The sequence below is a fragment of the Ceratosolen solmsi genome, unplaced genomic scaffold, assembly GCF_000503995.2.
Source record: "Ceratosolen solmsi marchali unplaced genomic scaffold, CerSol_1.0 scaffold3, whole genome shotgun sequence".
Lineage (NCBI taxonomy): Eukaryota > Metazoa > Arthropoda > Insecta > Hymenoptera > Agaonidae > Ceratosolen > Ceratosolen solmsi.
Genome location: NW_011948428.1, coordinates 2782028 through 2801516, shown reverse-complemented (window position 1 = coordinate 2801516; position 19489 = coordinate 2782028). Strand labels below are relative to the sequence as shown.

The window sequence follows — 19489 nt, the reverse complement described above, 5'->3', positions numbered from 1 at the left end:
TTAATTTGTTGGTATTGAGCTTTGATAATCGGCTATTTACGTGCGCACATTAGCTTTCACTTTCTTCTAATGATTGCATTATTCATGGGATGGTCGAGTTGTATTTTCTTCGTCTCGTTGTATCTTCAAGTCCAATGGTATTAAAATATTCAGTAAATAAATTACCCCTTCTCTTTGCGACGCTTACAAGAAATTTAATTAACCATGATTTGTCCACTTAAAATGCTATTTCTTTAGTTTGAAACTTGCCAGTTATTTCTATGTTTCTAGATGTGATCGTTAATCGAGAGATAGAGATAGATATATAGATAAATAGATAGATAGATAGATAGAGAGAGAGAGAGAGAGAGAGAGAGAGAGAGAGAGAGAGAGAGAGAGACAGAGACAGAGAGAGAGAGAGAGAGACAGAGACAGAGACAGAGAGAGAGAGAGAGAGACAGAGACAGAGACAGAGAGAGAGAGAGAGAGACAGAGACAGAGACAGAGAGAGAGAGAGAGAGACAGAGACAGAGACAGAGAGAGAGAGAGAGAGAGAGAGAGAGAAAAAAAATTCGGCAGTAAACATTGCGTGGTATGTTGGACTCGATGTTGGCGATAACATGCTTTTATGGGGTGATACCGCGAGTACTTTGGCCGAATGTATAATTATCGTTCCGCGCCCTACGCTCATTACTAGTCCGAGAATAAGCGCGAAACATGGACGTTTTAATGATATCGCGAGAACGATCGAGCTTCCATCTCCCGATAATCTACGTGCGTACGTTAGTTTTGTTTATTAGTTGGCAATGTAATTCTCGACTGACGACGTATCCAGGCAACATGGCATGTTGTAAGCTCTACGGTACCCAATACACTTGAAGGCAATTTTAACGAAGACTCAGGCGTTTTAAAATTCGAGAGCGTAATGCACGAATAATCGCGGAGATTAATTTCGATCAAGAGAGGAAAAGCGGCAGGACAAGCGATTTTCCGCTCGTGCACCACCGCGCGCAACTCTCTCGATCGTCAACCCCCCCCCCCCCCCCCCCCCCCCCCCCCCCCCCCCGTATCCGGAGACTTGTGGCTCTCCTTGGCGCCGCTTTACCCGACTTCGTTCCGATGCGGTAACGCTCAAGGAGCCGGAAAAGCACGCAGGCGAGCGGATTTCCGTCGACTGGGCCCACTCCTTTTCCCGCCATTTACCTCAATCGGCAGGATGCGAGACACCCGCGACAGATTGGCGCTCCCGCTGACTTTCTCCGTCGCGTAACCTCGGAGCCAAAGTTTTCGACCTTTATTGGCCGAGTTGATCTAGCGTCGGCGGTGGATCGACTCAATCTTATCGCTTTATTCGAATTTTCCCAGAGTGATTGTAGATCGGTAGCGGATTGCCGGCGACTTACACGTAAATCAAAGTCCGCCTGTTGCCGTAGCGTGCGAGCATTGCCGTCCGCCGGTGCAATTACCCAATTCGTACAATTTTCCTCCTCTCCGCAAATAGATTCACGGGGAATCCATTATGTAAGAATGGTAGGCTAATGTTCGAAAATCTTTATACCTGAGCGTAGCTTTCTACACACTTTCGATAAGGCTCAGCTGGCTCGTTCGTCCCGGACTCTCTTTACCTGGTCTGTTTACTCGCTGACTCTCAACTAATTTTATGCCTCGCTATCTCGTGTATATTCGTCTTGTTTATGCTGTTAAATAAATATGTGTGAAAGTTACGTATTACGCGTTCGGGGGCTCTAATGGCCGTTGCTCGCCTCGCCTCGGCACGCCACGCCACACCATTTCTAGCACAATTATTATATCGTCCGTAAGCCGAAGAGCAAACACCGACGAATTTGATTTAAAAAAAAAAAAAAAAAAAAAAAAAAAAAAAAAAAAAAAAAAAAAAAAAAAAAAAAAAAAACCTTTGCAATAGTCGACTTGTACAGTAGACTAACGAGACACATTGGCTGACGAGATAAATCGACGTTTGATAACAGCCCGAGCGCACGCACAATGAATTTGCCTTTTTCTTCCTCATTTCGTATACACCGTACACGTATGTACGTGGGAGGATGTAGTGGGGTAGTGAGAGAATGGGGGATGGATGGGGGAGGGACGTTTCGAGAGAGGAATGGTGCGGGGTTGGGGGTTGGGGGGGGGGGGAAAGCGTTAAGTTAAAAACTCATTAGTCATCCCAAGAGGAGTGGTATAAATTTTTATGAGATTGCCTAGCGTCTCGCGTTCCCGCTGTCGGTGGCTCGAGGCGGACGAGGGAGAGAAAAAATGCGTAGACAAGCTCCACGTGACACGGCGGCGCTGCTGCACATGATGTAATAAAAGTGCGCTTTCGGCGTGGGACGTGAGAAAGGAATTTCGAGCTCCCGGGCCACGATCGCGACCGACAAACGAAGAAACAAAAGACGAGACCTCGAGGAACATGGAAATAAGATTGTGCGGTGGTGGACCCGTTTCTTTGAGCATTAATGCGCGTGGCCGCGGGCGTTCGCATTAGAATTCGAGGGAGACGCATCGAGCGCTACTTACGCGAGTCACGAAACATTTCAAATAGTTTGTTCAAGCCATATGCCAGTATTACCAATAGAACTCGCGCGGCCGCGTACGCGTCGATTGGTCGCCCGCCAATGCAAAAAATCTATCGGATCGAACGGATCATTGGCACGTAATAAAGCCTAATGGCTTAAAGAAGCAGAAACGAATGTTATGGTCAATTACGCGCACCTCGTGTTTATCTTAATAATATAGCCGTGGATTGGCGCATAATATCGATCGCGATCCGTAAAACGACGAAACGAAAAATGCACGCGCACAACCTTGAATGTTGGACGCGCCAACGCACCGGCCACTCGGACCGAAAGAAAAAGATCTCTTGGCTCGATGTTAAAGGTGCATCGGCGAATGCCCCGCGCCAAAGTTAATTAAACAATAATGCTGAATACCTTGGGAGGCAGATGTATGGCGAGTATCGTGAACCTTGCGTCGACTACACGCTAAATAAGGAAACCATTAAAAAATAAAAGAATAAAAGAAAAGTAAGAGAGAAAAAAAAGTAAAGCGATGGCCGTAAAGATTTAAATTACTCTTAATTTTGCGTACTGCTGGCCTTTGAAAAAGCCAGAAGAAGGAAATTTCACGGTTGGTACAAAAAAAGAAAGAAAGAAAGAAAGAAAGAAAGAGAAGCAAAAAGAAAAAATTAAAACAAAAAAATGTTCATTAAAAAAAAAAAAAAAAAAAAAAAAAAAAAAAAAAGGAGAAAAAGGAGAAAAAGGGAGAGAAGAAAGGAGAGAGAGAGAGAGAGAGAGAGAGAGAGAGAGAAAAGAAGAAGAAAAAAATAAACGGGAGCCTTCGTAGCACGAAAACGAGATCCGGCGAGTTCAGGGGTAAATGACATTGCGAGGAGGCGTGTACGTGTAAAAGAAGACGAGAAACCGGCCGTAAGCAGGGTTTTCCATCTCGATGTAAAGCAAAGGAGAGGTGCGCTGTCATTTTTATATTCCTCTGGCGACTCGCCGTTCTTGTTACACGCGAGTACATTTTACACGTATCCGTCCGAGAGAGGATACATTTTGGGTTTTAAGAGTCAACGGCCAGTGGACCAGCAGCTTGTTGACACACGGTTTCCACGTTTCTTTTATTTTCTAGCCTTTTTCATTCTTTCGTTTTGTTGTTCGTTTCCGTTGTTGTTCATTATTTCTTATTGCTCTTCTTTATTAGATCGCGGCAATTTTGAATTCGACGCGTAATATCGGCTAAAAATAACCGAGTATCGTCTATACACGTTAGCTAGCATAGGGATTGAATGACAAAAAGGTCAATCGGCGCTTGGCTACACGTTCATAAATCTTTTCAAATTCCCGTGCAACTGAAAAAGCATCCATATGAATCCACAAGAATCCTGATAAATTACTCTGATAATGACAATAGAATTGAAAAAGCTTGGCATTGAATGAAACTACAGATAAATTGGTAATCTACATAGGAATTACCATATTATAAGCAATAAAATTTTACAGACAGTATTGAAGAGAATCTTTTTTTTCTCAAACTTTTACATGCTCCAACGACATAATGAATCATGATTAATTTCAAATTTGTCTTTGTATTGTGAAAGAAGAAAAAAGATGACGATAATAGTAATAAATATGTATATTAAAACAAAAAATAAAAAAAAAAACAAAAAAAAAAAAGAAAGTAAAAAACGCAAATGACCATTTTATACAAACATTTACTGCTAAATAAGCATTTTATTATAAATATAAATTACATAAATAACTGTAAGATATATAATACCGAGAGAATAATGCATTGAATTGCATTATATGTGCATCTGATAAATTTTCAATAAATTTTATCGGATTGAGTGGTTTTTGTGGATGTGTAAGTTACCGGGAATAGAATGTAACCTACTATAGGTAGATGAAATTAATCATTTTTTATTGGAAAAAACGATACCTTAGACCATACAAATAATCTTATCGTCATTAATACGAGATTACTTTTTTGTATTTACATGATTTATTGCGAATCGGATGCGAATGGACAAAGACAGTTTAACATATGTAGTTCGAGATAATGAAATAAATAGATATAAAAGCTCTGGAAGGTGAAAAAAAAAATCTTCTCCATAAGAGCGAAATCGTAGATAATCTCGCGTCAAGGGAAACAGTCGCAAAGGCTGAATAGATTTTTTTTTTTTTTTTTGACACTTCGTGGTAATTATTACAGAGAAGCGTATTTTATCGAGCCTCTTGTTTAAAAATTCAAGAGCTGCGGAGTGTTACATGAACAATTGCTCATCATAATTTTCCAGAGTCTAGAAAATTAAATTCTTAATGTTAATTATAATTGTAATCGGGTATTAAAGCTCGTGATTTCACATTAAAAACGCGCTTTTACACGTCTCTCTACGCGTTAAACTCGATGATAATTACAATAATCATAGCCATTTCCTTAGATATTTATTACGAATGACTGCGAAAAAAAAATACGACAGCCATAATATAAATGCATAATAATAATTACGTTTATTATTATGATAATTGTTGTTATTGTTTTTGTCGTTGATGTTGTTATTATTATCATTGATGTTATAATTATTAGCGTTACATTTCGCGGTATCCTAGCGAATGGAAAAGATCCTTGAAAGAACAAAATTTTAAATAATCCTAGAAACAGACTGGTTTTCCCGAAATTCCAATCGTGTCGTCACTGTTTAACCAACGATTCTAATTAAACAATCTCGCAAGTCCAACCACCCAATCGCACATTATTCCTCATAAGTAAGCATTATAACTCGGAAACGTTCACGTAATAGGATCAATTTCGAATGCTTCTCGTCGGAACCTCGTCCTCGTCCTCGTGCTCGTGCTCGTGCTCGTGCTCGTGAGCTTGAGGCCCCCGGGTAAGTAAGTGCGAACACCAGGGAAAGAAACCTGTCGCGCCGGCGATACAACACGAGACGATGGCCTACGCAATATGACTCACACCGGTCGCTGCTTACTTTTGCTTCGCTGCCGTCCTGAGTTGGCGAAAGGTAAGCCGGGATGAACGAACTCGTGGGGGGGTTTGTCGGGGGCGCGAGAAAACGGACCCGTTGGCCGATCATCATCCGCCTCCGATAGCTATTTCGTACGTCAGTACGAGACGATTGGACGGACGTCGGGGCGGAAGCCGCCCAACGACTGTCACTTTATCGACGAATTTTAATTACCTCGCATTTAACGGCTTGTAGTGGCACTGTTTGTGGTACTTGTTAAGCAGCTCTTCTGTCAAAACTACACAATATTCTCACTGTCATAATGTCACTCCTGTCTTTCAGGAATGGCAGATTTATTATTTGCCCCGAAGTACTACGGAACTCCAAAGTCATTTATTTATTTTTTTTGTTTTATCTTTTATTTTCATTTTCATTTTTGTATTTCTTCTTCTTCTTCTTCTTCTTCTTCTTCTTCTTCTTCTTCTTCTTCTTCTTCTTCTTCTTCTTCTTCTTCTTCTTCTTCTTCTTCTTCTTCTTCTTCTTCTTCTTCTTCTTCTTCTTCTTCTTCTTCTTCTTCTTCTTCTTCTTCTTCTTCTTCTTCTTCTTCTTCTTCTTCTTCTTCTTCTTCTTCTTCTTCTTCTTCTTCTTCTTCTTCTTCTTCTTCTTCTTCTTCTTCTTCTTCTTCTTCTTCTTCTTCTTCTTCTTCTTCTTCTTCTTCTTCTTCTTCTTCTTCTTCTTCTTCTTCTTCTTCTTCTTCTTCTTCTTCTTCTTCTTCTTCTTCTTCTTCTTCTTCTTCTTCTTCTTCTTCTTCTTCTTCTTCTTCTTCTTCTTCTTCTTCTTCTTCTTCTTCTTCTTCTTCTTCTTCTTCTTCTTCTTCTTCTTCTTCTTCTTCTTCTTCTTCTTCTTCTTCTTCTTCTTCTTCTTCTTCTTCTTCTTCTTCTTCTTCTTCTTCTTCTTGGTGACAATTCCTCGAAGTGACCGATAGCAGTACATTGCACGAGGGATTACATTGTAACGACTTATTGGTAATACAATATTACCAATATCAGCAGCAATTTCGGGAGGGCATTTTATTACGAAGATTTCAAATTCATGAATCTGAATTTGTGCAAAAGATTCGATGAAAAATCTTATGAATTTCCTTGTATATCCAGCCATTAGATAAAAATAATACAATACAGCTTTACAGAATATTGCCTATTACGTATTATTAGCAAATTATTATGATATTAATTTAATAATCGCCGGCTTTTTAAAAGCGTACTCGTAAACGCTAAAAAGGATTGAATTGTACGGACGGTCCAAGAGATTCATTATCCACGTGAGTTTGTTTGCTTTTAAATGTCACGAGATTATCTTAACAATAATAAGGTGGGCAATCTCGTTGAAGCAATTCCACGTGTTTAGAGCCGAGCGTCGTACTTCCTACATTCGGTCTTTGACTCTATTCCTCCCCACAATTTGATTATCTTTGTATACGGAACTCGTCACATAATGATATTCAGATAACAATAACACGTTTGATTAAGTCATTTTTGTTTCTAATTTGAACTTGAAGTGATTCATTCAAACGCTTTCGCCTCTCCGATCTCATAACATGTAATCTCAAAGGATTCTTGTATCAAAAATCGGACGTTATGAATGTCATTTTGACGCGCAGCTTGAATATTAAATAGCTTTCTACATTATCTTTTGTTCATTGTTAATTTGAATTTTATTGTATGATAATTTGAAACAGAAGATGGTATTTAAATGCGATTCGCATCGTACGTTCATAATGTTGCTTTTTGAAACTTAATTCAAAGTGAGGAGGTGTTGTCCAAAGTCTAATCGTATCGTGTTTTCACGATTTTTCTCGAAAAACATTGCCCTTCTTATCTTAAGGATGTACGTAAATTTTCAAGCCTTTAGTTATTGTGCATCAAAGCCTCTTCTTAGGATATCGTAAATCAAAATTCTTTTATACAATTTACAGCTATGTATAAGGTTTTTGAGCGTCGACTTACAAAATTCTTCTGTTACTTTAGTATGTATATTAAAGTATTGACGTATCGTGTGTATGTGTACGTATTTATATAAATATGCGACAGTATAAGAATAATAAAAGCATATGTAACGTAGGATAATTCATATATTAAATAATAATTGTCTTGTATTTAAATTTGTTGTAAATTAATATATTAAAATTTCATGCGGTAATAATGTATTTAAGGTGCGCGCGCGTAACACACAAACACGCGCACGGGGGCGCATTTACCCTTCGGATGCAAAACATGAAGGTTTCTGTAAAATATTCATAATATTATTGTTGGCTATATACTTGTAATGTCAATATGAGAAATAATTGTTTTAACAGTAGCTTTCTAAAATATTCTTCAAATTGTCATACAATTAAGATGCACATGAATGCTTATTTTTATTCGCATTATTTATGCTGAAAATAGTTGCTCAATTAATATAGCGATTAAAGTCTTGGATAGAATTAATTAATTATACCCGGTTGTAAATTAAAATAGTAATGAAGGTAATACGCGAATAAGAAATCGAACAGATCGTGGCGACATTTTGGAGATATTTTAGAACTGAGGCGTTTGCTTAAAAGGTTTCGCTTGTGCGAATCGAATAACCGGAAACTGATCGAAGGGAAGGAATAAAAGATACATCGATAGATAGAAAGATCGATACAACATGTTTAAATGTTCGTAGCTGCGTAGAATGAGTTGTAAAAGCGGCTCGCAAAAATATGATCTGAAAGGAAATTAAAGCATGTAATCTTATCGTGTTTAAAGTATGATAAAAATTGTTGCTAAATAAAATCAACAATCACTTTCATACACATTACATTGAGTTAGTGTTAAAGGCTTAATTTGAATATAACTTTTTCACATCAATCTAAATATTGTTTACTTTGAGTTATTGTATAACTATTAAACATTAATTCTTCACGCGCACGCACGCACGCATGCACACATATATTTTTGAATTTATAATAATATTTATAAAGACAATATTATGTAAATCATGTTATTTGTTGTTTTGAGTCTAAGAAAGTACGTTCATTTCTGTCTTTTATCATAACACATATTCGCACAAATTTTACATTCAACGTTAAGTGCACATAATTTGGTGCATATTAAAAATATGAGAAAAAAGACCGAAGAAAGTACTACAATTTCTATCTATATATGAAAAATTTATGAACAATAGGAGCAATATGAATTTAGATACCATTACGTTTCGTTACTACGTATAAGAATAAAAAGAGATTAATTAACGAGGTTGAGAAAAACGAAAAATAGTCTTAAAAAAAAAAAAACAAGAAAAAAAAAGGATAAAAACGAGCCCGCATTATAACCTTATAATTTCGTTAGAGAAATTTTTAGATTATCGATCTCATCGTTCGTAATACACAATCGTTTTAAATTTCATAAGTCAAGCAATTATTAAAAAAAAAATATATATATATACATTATTATTTTTCTCTGCCTCTCCGACCTATCGATACTTTCGCATAAACGAGTTGTTAAATTATTAGAGTTTGTAGTAATTTTTCCGAATCGGAGAAATCATGCTTTCCAAGCTTTATATATATATATATATATATATATATATATATATATTGCATTGGCAAAGCCGCGTGCTTGTTCCAAATATCGCGATCCATACCTTTTCCAAAACTTTGAATTTTCATTTTATTCTCTACAGCAACGACTGCACAAAAGATATTGATTGATGATTATTGTGGTGTAGGTACGAATGTGGAGCAATTGTGAATTGGATCGTGTTTATCGTCGGTAACTATGAGCTGGGCATTGATCTCGAACATTCGATTGTGCAAATCTTTCAAATATATTCCATGTAAAATACTAAAAAAAATATTTCCACTATTTCGAGCGATTGAATTTATGGCGACAGGTATTCGAGTGCGCACATATAAGCGAATGCATGGATGAAATAGGCGAGAGTCGTTATAAGAGATACTCGAAGATAACAATAACAACAACAACAACAACAACAACAACAACAACAACAAAATAGAAAACAATAAAAAAACACAAAAGCATTGAATTAATTGTAAGGTGCGCTGGTTGAAATTTTGAAAAATATGAAAATTGCTGCTTTTGGCAAGATTGCTTAATTTGAGATTAACAAAGACGATTTGACGAAATATGCGACGAAATGCATTGTCAATGCAAAGTAATTGCAATTTTTTCCATAATGGAATATTAGGAGCGATCGTCGAGTCTAGAATTAATGGCGTTTTATTGGAAGGCAAAATGAGCATTTATAGAATTTTGAATGGGTGCACTTGGATGCTCTTTATTTTTCGTTGATTAAGCAAAATATCGGCGCACAATACACATCCTGCGATAGAAAATTGTGGAATAGAACATTTCAGCCTAAATAAGCCTCGAGCAATGATAATCGGAGGCGCAAGCGGCACTAAGATAATTTATAATTTTACCTTCGTTGCATCAAAAGCACTATACGTAATAGGCAAAAGGTATTGACAGGATTTCCCATTTTGATCGATAAATATATTTCACCTGTAGCTATTCCTAGTTAAATTATCATTAATTATTCGAGAGAGAGAGAGAGAGAGAGAGAGAGAGATATAGAGAGAGAGAGAGAGAGACGATATGCAAATTGGTTACAAGTTCCACAATAATTAATACGAGTATCAATTTAAAATGCACAATGATATCTTACGAGTTTATCGCAACCTTGTATCGTATAAGATAAATATACGATTTGGAATTCGTTTTTGCAAATTAACGACTATTTTCTACTATTTGTTATAAAGTTTTTCTTCCATTCGACGCGCTCGAACGATGTTAATTTAACGACGCGGACGTTTTAAATAGGTGGATTTGAGGATCAAGCGAATTGTTTGTTCCGTGTCATCGTAAAACTCTTCTGGCAATTATAATTCATTATATTTTTATAGCGCCTAAGAATTATTATAAAGATTTGTAACACACTGACAACCTGTAAACACACCTAAATATAGGCATTCATTCGATATTATAATTTAATGTTGCACACTAACGTGATCTTTATCATCTCAATTTAATTTCTGATGAATCATAAAATTTCTTCTGATATTTCTGTCTCGGACAGTGTATGTTTATACTTTAACTCAAATGTTAATCGTTTCTCTCTTGAAATTCTTTTAAAGCCCGACTGAAATTGTTATCGGACTTTATTGTCGAAAGTAAAATAAATAAGTCAAATGTATCTGCTGGCATGATTTCGTAAAATATACACGTGACTCGGTAGAATAACGAAAATTTCATCCAATCGTTTCGTTTTCATTATTAACGTTGTAAGAATTGTCTTTGATTTTAGCAAACAATAGTTATAAGCGATAAACGCTGAATACCCGAGTTATAATTCTGCTCGAGCTGTATTATGCTTATTTTGCCAATAATCGTAAGAATAATTCAATTTCCAACTTTATAATCTGACAATTAATAGATTAGATAGTTAACAATAGCAGCGTTTATAAAGCAAAAATTTACAATTACAAAGTTCAGATAACCAAGCGAGCAGCGAGTGGGTGCGCGCGCGCCTCCATAGCTTTCTTCTCTATTTTAAGTAATCGTACTTAAACTACCGGGGGATTTGATTATTTATTTTCAATTCCTTCATTATTTTGGTTCGGCGTTATCTCTCATGAATTCTTAACTATAACCATGCGTATGCGATTGGTAATTTTATCTCAGGTCCGTAAAAAAAAAAAAAAATAATAATAAAAAAAAAGAAGAAAAAAAAAATAACAAAACCACTTTTTCACGATAAATCAGTCAACTATCCACAATGACATTTCAAGCAAAAATACCGTATTGTTTATAATAAAGGTATAACCACCTAAGGATAATTCGGACAATGAATTTATTTACCAAAGGAACATTCGAAAGTTCAGCCATAACAATTACACGATTCGGCTCGAGCGCCCAATGACTCGCGCACCAACGATTTTTTCCCCCCCCCCCCAAACTCCGCCCCGTCAACTGACCTCGCTCGCTCACTCACTCACTGCTTCGTTTCTTTTCTTATTTTTTTTCTTCTTCACCAAAGAGACAGGATGGGGGCGATTAAACGAGGCCCGAAAACAATGTGGTGCACAGCTCGTGCAGCTGCACCGAGGCACCGCGAGAACGCATCAACAAGTGGCTGGAGTGCGGGTCTGTTTAAGCGTCGCGGACGAAGAGGAGACGGGCTGAGAGAAGAAAGGAAGACTGGAATGAAACGCGCGAGGCCAAAGGAGATGGAGCTCCGCGATTCGCAAAGAGAGCGAGAGTTACGGCTGGACGGTGGAGGAGGAAATTTGCAGGATGGAGGAGAAGAGAAGCGGCCGAGCAGCAGATAAAGGAAGTGAATCGAGACGAAAGATTAGAGAGAAAGTATGGCGCGACTGGTTCTTAGACACAGTGAGGGCGAGTGAGAGAGAGAGAGAGAGAGAGAGAAGTGGAGGGAGAGAGATAAACAGACAGAGAGACAGGAAAGACTGACAGACTGAGAGAGAGAGAGAGAGAGAGAGAGAGAGAGAGAGAGAGAGAGAGACGAATTCATTACGTGTCGGACAGACGGTAAGCAAGGGAGAGGGCCATTTTGTGAGAAAAAAGGGAATCCAAGAGTTAAAAGAGGTGAAGTAAACCTGGGGTATTTTATCCCGCAGTTGATCGGCCTTCCTTCATTTTTTTTTTTTGTTTCTTTTTTTTGTTTGTTTCTCTTGTTCGTTCTCTTTTACCTTTTATCATTTTGGTGGTGCTAAAGGAGGCGATTTAAAAATATTTATGTTCTCAATATCGGTTTTTCTTCCTTTCTTCTTCTAAGAGATCCCGTTATAATTGAATGCAGCTGGAATATTTGTTTTCACATTTAATTGGTCAAGTTGCTCAATGAGTTACGAATTTTTTTTTTTTTTTTTTTTTTTTTTTTTTTTTTGCTCAAACGAGGGAAATTCAACTTGACAACGAACACCAGGACTCTGAGATATATCATAAATTCAAGAAATTTATGAAAATAAAATAGAAATTGAAGTTAAGAATTGATAGATAATCATTTGAAACATTGAATGCCCTAAGACCGTGAATTATAAATTTTTGTTTTTATATTCCGGATGTTCCGATGTAATATTACAGCCAATAATATTATAAAGTATTTCATGTGCTTTCTCCTTGGTTAAAATTGTACAATACATATTTTTATAATCATTTAAATACTTCATCAAATGTCTCAGCGGTAAGAAGTTATTAATCAAGCGTTTGACATTTGTGTGCTCACTACTACGTGCATTAGGATCCAAAAATCTAAATTATAAAATCAATTATCCATAATGGTCAAAATTATGCAAAACTTCGACATAATTCTAAGTTACGATCTTATTATTTCCCGGTCCATCTCGCTCTTTTCTTACACGTAAAAACTAAAAACAAAAAACCAAAAAACAAAAAACAAAAAAAAAAGACGATAATATAGGGCCGAGAAAGTGGCACATGCGTGACGCTATAACGCCCAAAGTGTTACGGTACTGACGTCATAAATCGCTTACAAGCATGCATAACCTTTTAAATCATTTGCGCTTGTTTGTATTTGTAAACGTCATTTTGTAACCAGGGGGAAAACATTTTCTTTTAACGTAATAGAACTCCACCGATAAGCCTATGTTACATATTTACTTAATAACAGCAGCGCGTCAGTATTGCTCCAACGTATAATTAATTAGCACACGCGACCCCGAGAGCACATCATTCACTCGGTCTAACTAGACAAGATGGGCTGAGAGAGGCAACGAGGAAACAAAAGTTGTAAGTGTGAGCCAGCCAGTGGGTGGCGCGAAATTCCATTATTTTTTTTTGGAATCTCGGAAAATTTTTTCTTCCGACACGCTCGCTACTCTAAGCTCTGACCATCATTCTAATACGGACGTGACTGTCAATTTTCAGCCGCGATGAAAGAGAACTTGCCATATTCAATTTCAAGATAAAGCTGTAGAATTTAATTGACAAAATCTCTACGGCCATAGATCATCGATCGATTTTTATTTTACCAACCACTTTGCGCTTGTTTAGTTAATAATAATATTATCATAATTTGAGTTTTTTCGATTGACATTGCTCGTAGACGAACTGCAGCTTGGTCATCTTTATGACAACGCGCGAGTTTGTCGAAATGTGGTCGTAGAAAATGAAATATAATAAATAGCACGTGCTAATTCTGTATTAATTCTCTATTAATTCCATCAATTACCATTATATAATAAAGATATACATAGTCGCGTACGTTGTCTTGGCTTTGAACGGCGGCACCGACACTTCCATAATACAAGACAAATATTATAAATATAGTCGCGCAATTACATAATTATCAACGTGCTGTCGTTCCTAACAGAATGCGGAAAGCAACATTGGAATAAGCGATTCTTAAATAACACTTAATTCGTGGGATAAAAGAAAATCAAATGGAGCTAATCTATTTGTTACCCAACATAAACAAACATCTCGGCTAAGCTCGAATATTCCCAGGAAATCATCATTAAACGTTGTTCTTATACTGTCAGTTGCGACAGGCAAATATTGCTTGAATTCGAATAGAATATCACACCCAATCTCAATCTCTGTGTAAGATTTCCATGATGAATGAAGAAAGTCGGGGGAAGGGTTCAAAGGTTTATGAGCAAGAAGCGGTAGCTGTGGCTGACTTGACTTGACATCAATCTTCATGAAACCCTTATCTCGGGCCTGATTAATGGCTAGATGCTATTTATTTTATAAACGGTGTATTAAAGTCATGGCACCGAAGTTGATGTTGAAATCTTAATAATACAAAGCTTTTGAATAAAGTCGTTACGAATTTTTGTAAATACGAGAGACATTCGTCATTCAATAAAGCAACAACGACACCAGCGACAAAGCCATGTAAATTAATAGTTTCGTCGATATATCCAATCATTACTCTACGTAAGCATTATTATTTTGCAATTACTTATTATGCTGAGATATGAAAATTTACTCGGACGATTAGTGGGGTGGGGGTATGTGGTAAAGGGGGGGGGGGTGATGGCTACCAACGAATAATAAGCGTATACGTTCAATTAAGGTGAAGGATATGAAGGTGACTAAGCAGGAGCCCATTGTTAATTATCCTTAATTAAGCGATGAATCTAGCAATATTTGTGATTACATTGTCACAGTTTCTTCGAAATTTATCAAATCGACGATACATTATGATAAAACATTCGTATATTAGCTTATTAATATCATAGCCAAGAAAAGAGTTATATTATTGTGGGTTTGATAAAAATTTTTTTTGAACCAGAGAAATGTTAGAGTAGACGGGAAAGCAAAATCTTCCCATATGAAAGGATAATTCTGCGAAAACAATTAATTAGAAAGCATTTTCATCGAATAGAGCTGGCAGAATTGAAGCCATCCGAAAGGGGACTGAGAAAAATTCTATAAAAAATGGCTGAATACGAGGAAGTCTGTAGTAATTGATGACAACCTAGTGGCCTCTTGCCGTGTATAAAAGGTTTTATCGCTTAAACGTAAAATTCGCACGACAAAACGCAAGCGCGAGCCTACTCACACTCCTCAAAGAGTCCTCATATGCATGTACGCGTTGGTTGCGATTGCTTAGAGTGGTGCAAGTGCGCGCATATATATATATATATATATATATATATATATATATACATATATAAAACAGCGATGGAAAAAGAGAATGCGGGAGATGAAAGGAGGGCAGTCATCGACGAAGAATAAAGAAAGAATGAGAAAAAATGAGGTAGAGGTAGAGCGTAGAGCGTAGAGCGTAGAGTGTAGATGTGGACGGGGGTGGGGTGGGAGGAAGAGAAAAAAAAAGAGAGAAAAGTAATGCGGCAGATGGTGGTGATCACGAATATATACTTTACAGGACCCTTAGCTGAGCTCTCGCGGTAAACGCGGTACGCGTGTGGGAGTGTGTGTATTATGTTATGTAAAGCACACACGCGTGCGGAGCGAAAAGTGGGCAGCGTAGACGTCGGTAAATTCCTAGGGCGATATTCGTGAATAGGGAAGAGCGAGGATCGAGTGTTAAAAGGAGAGGAAATGCCACGGAGGTCCTTCCTTTTTCCTTTTGCTTTCAATGGTGGATATATTGTGCCTTTGGCTCGTAGCTTTCCATTGACCCCTGGTCGAGTGCCGTTTTCGCAACTGCTGTTGGCATTCTGCCGTGGAATCTTATTTTTCCGGTATTTTTCCCCGCTACGTGATTATTCAAATACTTTTAGGCTACGGGTCTGTCGGAGTACGGGGCGGTTTGCGATATCAAATGCAGCCGTCCGTCGGAATAATCCTGGATATATTGGCACAAGCATTGCGCGTTGGCGATTTTTTAGGCTGTCGAGCATAGCGCCAACGACCGACAGAAATCGAATGTCGAGGTGATGCGACGCAAACACCAGATTACGTTTACCCGAAAATTTTTCTTATCTCGTTTTAACGCCGTTAGACGAACGTCCTATAAGGCATCCGTACGTTATGTTTAAGCGTTATGAAGAGGAAAGAAGGCTCTTTAAAATGAAGCCGTTGAATTGTCCTTAAGCTGATAGGAGAAGTTTCGATTGCCCTTACTTATTCTTGCCACGGTAGTTCGTACCCCAGTCCCCTTTCCGTAACTTAAATACGTATTATATTTGCTTAAGGAACCGACAACAAACGAACGTTTTATCAGTAGGCGAGCTTTTTCATCGTATAGGAATGGCCAACTTTTAATAGTATCCTTCCCCGCCCCCTTGCCCCTACCTAGACAGACCCAACTACCAATATCCGTGCACCTACTCTATCTATTCGGTTTTGCCTTTTTCATTCTCTTGTTCAGTCAAAGCAACTAACGACACTAGGCTTCGGCCGCAGGTTATTGGGTTGTCGCTCGATATCCAAAAACTTCCCGTCGCTCCCTTATCGAGCACTCGATGGTAATTCGATAGTTTGCCGAAAGAGCGGCCGTGAGCTACGTCATTGTGCTCTTAATAATTTGTAAATAAACTTAGCCGTTTTAACACGACCTATCTCTTCGATCAGAAAAGACTCTTTCGAGCTTACACGCGCTCCTCTCCTCGCAAACCCTACTAATCCTGCCACAAGCTCCGCGCATAATTCACCGCCAATGTATCCGCTGACTTTTACGATTTGAGGTTAAGCCTCAAAATAATACCAGCCTACCTTAAAAGCAACCTACCTTAAAGGCTTTTTCAATGTTTTGCCTAACGAAGGTCGTTCTTTATCCGCGCATCGGGCGCATTTGACCTTGGGCTTGGCACAGGCAACTAGCGTCGTTGGCCTGTGCAAGGATTAGCCTGTGTAAAGGGGGACTCGAAAGGGACATAACGCGCGAGCAATCAATCGCGAAACAATCGAATTTGCCGAGGACGAGAATCGCGAGCGGGTCGACCTGACTTCCCTATCTACCTAGTCGAAACGCACGTAGTAATTGTGCGCTTTTTGTGCCCCGTTAGCGATAAGTGCGCGCGCGTGAGAGTGAGTGAGTGAGTGAAAGAGAGAGAGAGAGAGAGAGAGAGAGAGAGAGAGAGAGAGAGATGACGATGAGGCTGCGCGAGTCAAGAGCCAGGGGAGGGAGGCGCGCTTTTATCCACCGGCACTCCGGTAAACAAACTCGGCGCCTCGCCGAAACTGCATCGATCGCGTCGATCGGGAGGCGCGCGCAAAAGCTCGTCGTCGTACCCATCACCTCGCATTCCTCTTGCGCGCAGTCACGACTCGATGCTACCTCCTCCTCCTTCTCCTCCTTCTCCTCCACCTCCTCCTCCTCAACGTCCTCCATCTCCTGGCCGGGCAACTGCTGCGCTCAGCGTTATTTTTCTCAGGCGGCTGGCTCGCTCGCGCTTTGACATTGCGTCGGAAGGACATAAAGTTTCATTCAGCTTCCTTTATGCGATCGATCCGCGTGGGCGAGCTTTTAAGATGGGAACGAGAGCGCAACGACGAATCGCAATCACTATACGTCGCCGGGGGGATCTTTGGCGGCGGACGCGCTCACACATGCACACAGAGGCAACTCATCGGCTCGACCGCCACACGCAATCATCAACGTTCAATTCACAAGTGCAAGCAAACCAGCATCATGTGTCTTATACGAACTTTGTATCTTATGGAAGGGAGAAGACGGCGTCCAAGGATCTCAGGCGCGCGCTCTCGAGGTAGGAGCCTCGAGGTCCATTGGCCAAAGGAGGACGGCAATTATCGGCTTCGCTCCTGTTAAATAAAGTCGCCCTGTGGATCCGATCCCAGGTTGCTGTTGTCTATTGGCCGTCGTCACCACTGCGGCAGCTACGGAAGCAATGTCGAGACACTCGGGGAAACACGGGGTCCACCTCGATTCGACTACGGGAGAGAGAGAAAAGAGGTCCGGAAACGAGCGTGCACGTGGAGCGAAGGGTTGGGTTGATTAACGGACGCGAAGTGCCCTGGCTTGGCAGCGGCGAGTGACTGAGGCGCTGCTGCCGCTGCCGCCGCCGCTGCTTCTGCTGCTGCCGCTGCCGTTGCCGTTGCCGCTGCTGGTGCCGCCGCTGGTGCTGCTGCTGCTGGTGGTGCTGCTGCTGCTGTTGCTGCTGCTGCTGCTGCTGGTGCGTCGCCGTAGCCGCCGTAGCCGCCGTAGCCGCCGTAGCCGCCGTAGCCGCCGTAGCCGCTGTAGCCACCGTAACCGCCGTAGCCGCCGTAACCGCCGTAGCCGCCGTAGCCGCTGTAGCCACCGTAACCGCCGTAGTCGTGCCCCCCCCCCCTCCTCCAGCGCCGCAGCCGTCGACGCTGTCGGTGTGCGCGCGTCGTCTCGTTGGCGGGGGGTAGCGGGCTTGGGGGGAGCACGACTACGGCGGCTACGGCAACCGGGAGAGCGAGCTCCCGGAGGCGGTCAGGAGCGGAGCCTCGACTTCCCGGGGCCCGGTTGATTGTAGGCGCGGGGGAGCATCGAGCCCGAGCATGGGATAACTATCCTGTTTTCTGCTTTTAATCCCCTTATAACTACCTGTATTTTAATCCACGATTAGATTCTTTGATATTTGCTAAAATTGTACGACATAAATGTTGATAGGACAATTCGGCAAACTGTGCCATACAAAATAGAAAACAAAAAATTTAGTAATGACCCGAGTGAGGGAGAGAGCGAGAAAGAAATGTTAATTTAATTCTCCTTTGGCTCATATCGAAATTATTCGGCAGCAACTGTAGCAAAATCCATGCAATTTTCCTGAACGACGGCAACTATCTTATCGTCCACAATATAATATCCTCCTCGATATAATGTAAATAATTGCAAGAGCTTAAACCGCGATTAGGTTTGATAACAATAAGCGACCAAATAATGGCGATTGAAAAAAAGAAAATTTTCTCATACGGCATTCCGCTTAATCTAGTTCGCTCGAATTTGCTTTGATGAAAGAAATTGCGATTGCAAATTCAACGAAATGGCCAACAGTCGTGAACGGTTAGTGTACAAACGTATCGCAAAGTGTTCCTTCTTGTCATTTTATCCGTTGAATAAATTTGCCAAGTTCCGCTGGCAATTTCAATTGGAATAAAGCCTGTAAGATATCGCCTACTAGAGATTCGGTAGATATGGTGGTAAGTTGAACGTAATGTTTGAAAAAATATTGATAAAAGGAGAGAGAGAGAGTAGATGTTTTTCATAATGAAAAATATCACTATATATAGATACTCGACAAGCGTGAATCGAATCGATAAGCAATTATTCAATAAGTAAATAATTAATCTCTTACTTTTTTAAATATTATCTTGACCGACGAATTTTATACTGAAATATTTATAAATTTATCCCTTTTGTCATCCTCCAAATCCAAATAAATACATAAATTAAGCCTTTGCACGGTATTTTACATTCCAAAGATTATTGCATATTGTTTATGTTTGTATAGGTGGTGTTACAAATCACAATTGAAACTCAATTGGAATTATTACTATATTCGCGGATACAAGAGACTTAGGAAAATTATTAAATAGT

At 39.6% G+C, this 19489-nt stretch overlaps 1 protein-coding gene across 2 annotated transcripts in view; it reads right to left on the bottom strand.

The window, feature by feature from the left end:
- The window catches only part of Spec2 (CDC42 small effector protein Spec2), a 92374-nt gene extending 74653 nt beyond the window's left edge, over positions 1 to 17721 (bottom strand). For both annotated transcript variants that reach the window (XM_011501350.1, XM_011501355.1), the window contains exon 1: positions 17614 to 17721. The gene's annotated coding sequence lies outside the window, so the exon portion shown is untranslated. The remainder of the gene's footprint in view (positions 1 to 17613) is intronic.
- Between the last annotated feature and the right edge of the window lie 1768 nt (positions 17722 to 19489).